The sequence below is a fragment of the Thalia democratica genome, chromosome 5, assembly GCF_965202585.1.
Source record: "Thalia democratica chromosome 5, ktThaDemo2.hap1.1, whole genome shotgun sequence".
Lineage (NCBI taxonomy): Eukaryota > Metazoa > Chordata > Thaliacea > Salpida > Salpidae > Thalia > Thalia democratica.
This window is the reverse complement of record NC_139169.1, coordinates 48,123,589-48,132,685: the sequence shown is the minus strand read 5'-3', so window position 1 is coordinate 48,132,685 and position 9,097 is coordinate 48,123,589. Positions and strand designations below refer to the sequence as shown.

Sequence of the window (9,097 nt, the reverse complement as noted above, 5' to 3'; positions counted from 1 at the left end):
GGGTTAGAAATGATAGGGTTAGAAGTGATCGGGTTAGAAGTAAACGGGTTAGAAATGATAGCTGGTTAGAAATGATCGGCTCCCATATCACCCAGTTGTTACTAGGATAACTAGTTAATACTTCTTGTTTTTTATTTTTGTATATATTATTTTGTTGTTACTAAGAACAATTTGTTGAAAGTTTTAAAGTTGAAAGTCGAAAGTCAGCAAAAAACTGGTAATTCCGGAACATGTACAATCGGACCCCTAAAAAAAGCATATTTTTTTGCTTACTTGGCAAATATAAAAATCAGACTGACCTTTAAGTATAATAGCTCGACACAACAAAGTAATTAAGTATTAATTTACCACTTGATTTAAAACTTTATTTAGTTTTTGAGTAACTTTTTCAAAATTTATAAAAATTAAATTTAGTATTAGTTAAGAAAGTTCTAAGCTATTATAACGTTGGAAATACAAATTTTTAATTCGGCTTCACGTAAAAAATAACAACTTCAATAAAGTTTTTAATTAAAATAAAAAAACTGTTCGTTTTGATTTTTTAAATTGCTCTATCGTATACTTTTAAAAACTCTTTATAAAAGACAGTCCAAAGGATTTTCAAATTTATATTTAACTTTAAAAGGCCATTTCAGAGTAAAAAATTAAAAATAGAATATATGATTGTTAATACAATTTAATTATACTATTTATTAATAAAAAAACTATATATGTAATATAGCTGTTATATTTTAATATAGCCGATAACCGAAAGGTTCTTTGTGCACTGAATCCTAGAACCAAATTTTTTGAGCGTCTTTTTTTTGTCTTTCAATAAACTATAATTATAGGAGCTTCTTTATATAGAGAAATTAACCCTAATATTTACAATCATTTTTATTTGTTAGAATAGTAAACATTTCATGTTCATTAAAGCATTAACAGCAACACACATGTTGTAGTTTCAGATGGAAGCAAAATTAATAGAAACAACACACATAATCAATGTAAGTAAGTGTATTTGTTAGGTATTATAGTATTAATAAAGGTTTGTTAGATAGAATAAATTTAGGTTTAATTATTGTACGATTTATTGCATAAATATTTTTCAGTGTATAAATGTTTTTTGAATGTTACATTTAAAGAGTAATTAAATTAAGCCTTCTACTAAAGGGAAGAGTAAGTCTGATGTTTGTCCACCATAAAAAAATATGATTTTTTTTTACATATGTGTATTATAAAATCTCACTAGTTTTTATAAATTAGTGTAAGTTTTAAACATTAATATGGTTTGTGTATAATGTATAAATTTGGTTTAGTTTTGTTATAAAGTATAAATCAGAAAATATTTTAAAATAGTTGTTTCAAAAATTTGAATAACTAAATGTATCTTATATTTGTAATATTTGTAAAATAGAAATACATCAAAGACTATCTAAAAGATTATTCTTAAAAGTTTAATTTAAGCAAAAATATTCTTTATAAACTTATTATGGAAACTTTTTTACATAAGATCATTTGTGATATTATAGTTAAACTGAGATGCAACTATTTTCTACATATCCTTTAAGTTGTAATCAACCAAACTAAGTAGCATTAAAGACAGTAATTATATTGTTTTTAATTAGAGTATGTTTTGTTTTAATTCTTGAAACATATATCACCTACAATCAAAAGTTCATTACAGGGTTGCCACACACTCAGCATACTCAGTATAACTCATTGTATTTTGAAAAAAAAAGGACACCTCAAGATAATTTTGTTTTTCAATAAAAATCCCCTGATAGTTAAAGAGTTAGCAAAAATAGCAAACTTTTTGTAAAATTAAGTTTTATTGACAATGAAATGCTTTATATAATTTTTTTTTCTGCTAGCTCCTCACTACTCTTAGAATTAAGGTTGTAAAATTCTTTTTTATCTTTAATTAATGTTTATCTAGATTTGAATTTAAGTAATACAGAAACAATATATATTTATTCTAATATGGTTACACTAAATTATCAATAAACATTTTTTTCAAATCTCAAATGATTTAAACTTAACCTTTGAAAACAATATTCCTCATTAGTTTAGTAAACATATATATAGTATAAATACAGATTTTCTTCTTATTATTAAATAGAATTGAACATGAGGTAAAAGTAGTTTGCACCAGAGACAAAAACTTTTTTTAAGATTTAAACAATATCAAAATAACTTGCCATAGTCTAAGGACACTCTTGACATTTTTTGGTAATTTGGGATAATTTTTTGAATAGTGGTAGAACCTAGTCATTGGTGTTATTTTTTGTGAAGAAGTTTAGCAATTTACTAACATAAGATTTGTAATGCATAGATTAAATAGATTTTCTTAGTTTTATACAACGGGTTGTTTTGAAGACAATTGTTTGAAAAATACTTATAAAATTTATTTATCTTTACTTTTGAAAAATTTCCTGATCTTTTTACTTTCTGTCTTAACCACCTCTGCTTAGTTCCAAAATTTAAATTAGTTATAAAACAATAACTTCGTTTTTCATTCTTGCTTTTTTATTTGATGTGAATCAAATGTATATATTAAACACTGTTCTCACATTTTATAAATACTCCACTGTTATTTTAAGTTCCCATTCTAAAAAAACTAGTTTAACTTTTTTTTTTACCTAAGGTTTTAGTTTTTGTCAAGATTTTTTTAAAGACTAAATTTTTGTTAAAGACTAAAGAGGTTATAATTTCAGTTATTTCTAACATATGATATACACAAAAAGTTGTTTTAACTAGTTTATGAGTATTTCAAATAATTAAAAACTTATTTATACTTTTACTTGTTTACAGAATGTGATAGAAAATAGAGTCTCCCGGTTTTGGATGCCATCACAGTTATGCGTGGATTAAATGCACACAATTGAAGAGACTTTGTAAGTGTTGTTATATGTTTTATCAATAAAGTTGTAAGTAATACCAATTTTGCAAGAGTTAAGAAAACTAAATTTTGAAAAATAATTTTGTTTGGAAGAAATTACTATTGACCTTTTTTGTGTTAAGTAAAATAACTTGAAAGTTCAAAGTAGTTAGATTTTTCATTAACAGCATGTTTGAAAAGATATTAAAACATGGGAATTTAAATTTTATGTCAAGAACATCAAAGTTTATGTAGGGACACTATAGTTAAAAAAACTTAACTAAAATGGTCATAAAAAATATAATTATATAGCTAAAAGTAATTAAAACCATATTATGTTTGATTGATCAGTTAAGCCCTGGTAGTACTAGTATGCTGCAATCATAAAACAAATTATTCATACAAGTTCTATGCATAGTTGTATAACTTCTGTGTCACTATTGTGTAGTGTATACTGAAGAAATAATGGTTTAAATCACAAGAAAAACTGATTAGAATACCTAAATTAGCAATTTTCTTATTTATAAAACTGTAAGTTGTGCCTAACAACTTTAATCACACTTTTCTTAAACTTTACTTTACATATAAAACACAATGTTTATTTAGTACACAAACTCTTCTGGTTTTTAAATCTTAAGAAAACTTGAGCTAGTCCAAAACTTATTTGGATTATTTGAATAAAATCAGCTGGCTCAAGCATGCTTATAATTTTTTGCAAAGCTAAGGCTAACTTAGATATTTACAGAAATCTCAGGATAGCTTTTATGACATTAAACTCAGTTTTCTTTTATAAAAACATGTTTTATTCTTTTGAGTAGAAAGTCCTTTTGTTATTTTAATGGTTTTTAAGTATTTAAACTTCATTAACAGTAAGGTTGTTGAATTTTGGCTTTCAACGTTGTTTTAAATTTTTATCATACTCCAGCTAGTTTTTGGTCACTCAGGTTATTTTTTTTTTCAATTAGTGACAACCCTGATACAGGATTTTTTTTTTGGAAGCACAATGGAAACCTTGATAAAGCTCTTCTCAAAAATTACTTTAACCTAATTAAATTTTTTTTGGTGACTAATAAAAAAGTTATGTTTAAATCAACTTAAAAAACTTATTTGCTAAATATCTATAACTCAAAATTGGAACTTTGAGAAATAACTACGCTATTTAAAACAAATTTCTTGCAACTCTTCAAGTTGAAAGTTGTTTAAAAATAATTCCCAATCTTGTTAGTAGTAATTAGTTTTAGTAGTTTTAATTAAAATTTAATATTCAAATAGTAAATGTATAAACAGTTTTAACAAAAAATATTATGCTTATTAAAAATATTAATACCATTTTGAGGAATAAATTAAATTTTAATAGTTTCCTAATTTTAAATTTAATATTAAGTCTTTAGTTAAAAAAAATAGCCATACATTAAATTTGTATAATGAAATTTGAAAACAAGTATGACTAATAAATACATTTGTAAATAGATATGGTATTATTTTATAATGTGTAAGATATTAAATTACTTCAATGTATAAAGGAATTATTAATGATAAGGTAGTTTTAATTGATAAGATCTAAATGTTTTAACTCCATCAATCTATCTACTAAAATTTATAATTATTACAAATTATTTTTACATTTGATTTATAGTAGTTTTTATAAATATATACTTTTCTAATTAACTTTATTTTACAGTAAAGAATAAGTAGTCTCTACTCAGCTGAAGACTTCTACCTCATTGTTATCAAAGAGAAAGATACAAAGAAATGATAAACAATTCTTCCAAAAGTTGTTGAAGAATCCTCAAAAGAATTATTCAGCATTCTTTTAGATTTATTCATATGAATTTTTGAAGGTAATATTTTTAAAGAATTCTTAATATTATAGTATAAATATATAAATATAATAATACATGTTATCCTAAAATAAATTATTTATTGATTTGAAATTAAAAAGTAAGTGATTTAAAGTAACATTGTTTAAATAATGTACTGACTTAAAACTAAACCTCCTTACTAGACTAATAGATGTTTTTTTCTAAACATCTAAAGGTATAACTATCAATCTATCAGGCTATTCTAAAGTTTGTTTTAGATACTTAGATTAGTTTTTAAATAAATTAAGGGCATAGGGGGGATAAACACCCCTTTTTTTTAATTTGATCTTATTTTATATAGTTTTTACTTTACAAGATGCTTTTTACAGTTTTTAAAAATTCATTATAATTTTTGAGATATAGCCGGTCAAAGTCGGAGGCAACATTAGGATCCTTATGGGAGGCGCAAACTAAAACAGCAAATAACTAGAAATCACTAAAAATCTATCTTCTTCTACGTTTTTTGAGATAACTACCTCAAATTTTCAGAAAATGTTTCTTGCAATATTTAGAAAATCATATCAGAACAAAAATTCTTTCCGACAGAATTTTTTAAATATATCAAGGAAATTTAAAATGTTAACAAAAAAAAAGTTTTTTTTGTTTATTTTTTATATAAAATTAATTTTTTAATTTTTAAAAAATTCTTTCCGACAGAATTTTCTATATATATCAAGGAAATTTTCCTGAAATTTTTAGGTAATTATCTCAAAAAACGTAGGAGAAGATAGATTTTTAGTGAAATAGTCTATTTTTGCCGTTTTAGTTTGCGCCTTCCATAAGGATCCTATTGTTACCTCCGACTTTGACCGGCTATATCTCAAAAATTAATTTGATTTTTTTAAATCTGTAAAAATCATTTTGTAGCTTAGTAAAAACTATATAAAAGAAGATCAAATTAAAAAAAAAAAGGTGTTAACCCCCCTATGCCCTTAAAGTTTAATTTTTAAAATAACAGTACGTGAATATTATTTATTACGATGTTGTTTAGGTTTCATAGTTACGCAACTTTATGGTGATTAACATAACCTTTATTTTTTAAATCTTTAATTATCCTTAAACAAATTTTTTTTTTAATAGTTGGATGTTTTATGATTTAAAAAGTTTATTGGAATACACTGTAAATTATTATTTTTCAGTTAATTGCAAGTTAAGTATCCTTCTGTAGTATTACTAATGATAACAACTTTAAAATGTATCTAATTCAATTTAAAAAAAAGTTTGATTTGGATGTTTTTTGAAGCTTAACTCTTAAATTTTGAATAAATATTTGTTGCTGTAATGTTAGAAGTGATGAAAAAATGTTATTTTTTGTTTGTGAATATAAATTGAGCTCATCTTATTTTAATCTTTTCTTTACTTCTATTTTTTTGTATTAAGACCTGAGTATACATTCTTGGTTGAGCTATTTACAATTTTTCCAAAATTTATAAAATTTAGAAGTTAAGGTAAAATTATGGAATATCTAATTCTTATTTTTTAAAACATCCTTCAGTTTTTGATCAGAAAAAAAAACGTTACTGTGAACCTAGTTGTTGTATTTAATTTTTCCTATAATTGTAACTTTAAATTAAGTACTAAGTAAAGCTAATAGTTTTCAAGACTTATAAAGTGTTTCTTGTTTCGAAGATTTTTAAAATTTTAAATAGTGTTTGAGAAATCAGGGGTTAAAGTTAATGAGCTCACTAGTTTGAGTATATAGGGTGAAGGCTAAAATAAGTTTTAATTAAGTAGAAGTTGATATTTTAAAAAGTTTTCAAGTATAAGCTCTTATATAACTATTTTTTATTATCTTTACTATATATAATAACTTAGATAACAACTCCCCTTTTTTACCAAAATCAGTTTTTTTACAAAAATTTTGCTTAAATGTTTAAAAAATTTGTGTGTTTACATTCTAAAGCAATTAAAAAATATTTTTATGAAAGTTTAGTTCCTGAAACAAAAGTAATTATGTTGACTTTCCAAGAAAATAGGACATTAAATTTATTAGCGTTTTAATGTTAGTACATAATTTTTTTTACTAAACTTGTAATATTAAAAGATCTATATTCTAAAAATTATATGTAGTTGAAATTGTTCAAGAGTTTTTTAAATGCTTTAATATTTTTGTATTAATTGAAGTTTTTTACAGAAGCTAAAAACTAAATATTTATAATTTTTATAAACAACTAAATACTCAAATGAAAATAGTTCATGAATTGTAAAAGAAAAACTAGTTAAAATATTATTTAATGTAAAATAACGGTTAAATTTTAATATTAACTTATTTACTTAATTAATTAAATAAGTACGTTTTACTTGGCCCATCTATCTTATCTAAAGTATATATTAAGACTAAAAAAAGAACGAGAAAACTTTTACTTAAAAAATCATTAAATAATATAGGAAGTTTTAGAAGAAATCAAGCAAGCCTGGAGTAAAATCAAAATACCATAAACAGATTTCCTAAAAGTTGTCAGCTACCATCTATTTAAATCAATTAAATATGATTGATATATTTAATGTTTCTTTTCCTTATAATATTAATAGTTTATACACTTTGAATATAAACACTCAATTTTTTTATCCTTTACGAGAAAAGTCTATTTGCTAAAATTAAGAAGCGTAAGTTGTAGATGAGTGTTATGGTAATAGTTTTTTTAGGTTAAACATAATTTTATGTAGATGTTATTAAACACTAAAAAGGTTCAGATTATATGATTTTTACAGATGTGAATTTTTTATAAAAATTCATTTACTACATACTTGTGAATTTATCAGTTATTAAAAACGCGAGTCAAATTAGTTACATTTAAATGAACTTTATGTTGAAGTAATAATTTTTTCACGCTAATGAATTTTCATTACATAGTTCAATAATTTTATCGTTTCAAATGTTTCTGTTTCGAAATCGTTCTATAGTTCATACATTTTCTACTCGTTTTTAAAAACTCACTAAAAATACATTTTGTTTTTACATTTTAAAAATCATCAAATAAAACCTACAGCATTGATTTTAATTCTAATTTGCCTTCATTTTTAAATGTATACTTAATTGCGTAATTACAAAATGTTTATTAAATAAATCTCAGTAATCTATGAAAAAAAATATATATTTAAAATTATTTATAATTTTTGTATTTTTAGAAAGAATCAAAGAAAACATCGGCGAAAGTCTACAGAGTCTTAGCCCTACTTATGTATGCCGTGAGACAAGCTAAGTTAACTTAAAGGTGAAACCTGGGTCCCAGTCTATCGAAGGCTTGTGGTTTGATAGTCGAACCTTTGTATCTTCAGAAAGAACGGTCAAGGGTTGTCATGCAGATTCATCAGTTCAAGATACGAATTTTTCAAACTTTTGTTTTGCACTGTTTTCTGTATTTTTCGTTTCTTACGTAATAAATGTTGTATTTTTCAAAGCTTGTTAAAATGTATAATATTTTTTGATATATAAATTTAAACTAAACTATTATAAGGTTAAATGATAAAACTCTGGAAAAATTAAAGTTGAACATTCTAATAAAGGTTTTCTAATAATAGGCTGTATGTACCATTATTTTATGTGATTAGGCTACATTGTTAAAAAACTATAATTATAAAACATAAAAAATAAAAACAAATTATACAGTAATCTTCCTTTATTCTACCAACATATGTTTCTGTGTGTCAACGAATCAACACACTTCAACTGGGTTCTGTAAAAAAATAATTACTGTAATGAGAGAATAGAAGCATAGAATAAAGTAGGTGTATATATGTTTTCATTAAAATAAGATATATTCTACAGATAATAGTTATTAATAGGTGAAATACTTAACATTAAATCCGACTGTTATAATATATAATCCGACTGTTGATTCGTTGACACACAGAAACATATGTTGGTAGAATAAAGGAAGATTACTGTATAATTTGTTTTTATTTATATTCCAGTGAAGTTACTTTACTAGGATCTTTTATTAGCAAACAATTAAAACTATATTTTGAACAGTTATAATTATAAAACTAAATATTACTACATAGGACAAAAAACGACGTTCAAATGTATAAAATTTTTATTAATCCATCAAATCAGACGATCATAAAAAGATACCCTTTCGATATAAATATATCTAGTTCCGATTAGTTTGTAAATCAAAAATATTTTTAATTAGCTATAAGGCAAGTCGTTTTATGAAACTGATTTCATAATAAGCTGTTCTATATTACGGATGTCAAACTGCAGAACTATTTAAAAACCTTACAGCATGACATTAGTTTTGTACGATTGATAAGTGAATAAAATTAAAGTTTGCAGAAATATGCTTTTAAAGATATAAAAAAGTAATTCTTTTTACGATGTTAAAACTATAGTTTGTTGTTAAACATTTTATTGAAAATCGAAAAGAAGTCG

At 23.6% G+C, this 9,097-nt stretch overlaps 1 long non-coding RNA gene across 1 annotated transcript; it reads left to right on the top strand.

The window, feature by feature from the left end:
• The first annotated feature begins 2,808 nt into the window (after positions 1-2,808).
• LOC145835342 (uncharacterized) lies at positions 2,809-7,955 on the top strand. The gene is made up of 3 exons (XR_014369857.1): positions 2,809-2,876; positions 4,542-4,701; positions 7,852-7,955. It is a non-coding gene; the product is annotated as an uncharacterized LOC145835342 (long non-coding RNA).
• The last annotated feature ends 1,142 nt before the right edge of the window (positions 7,956-9,097 follow it).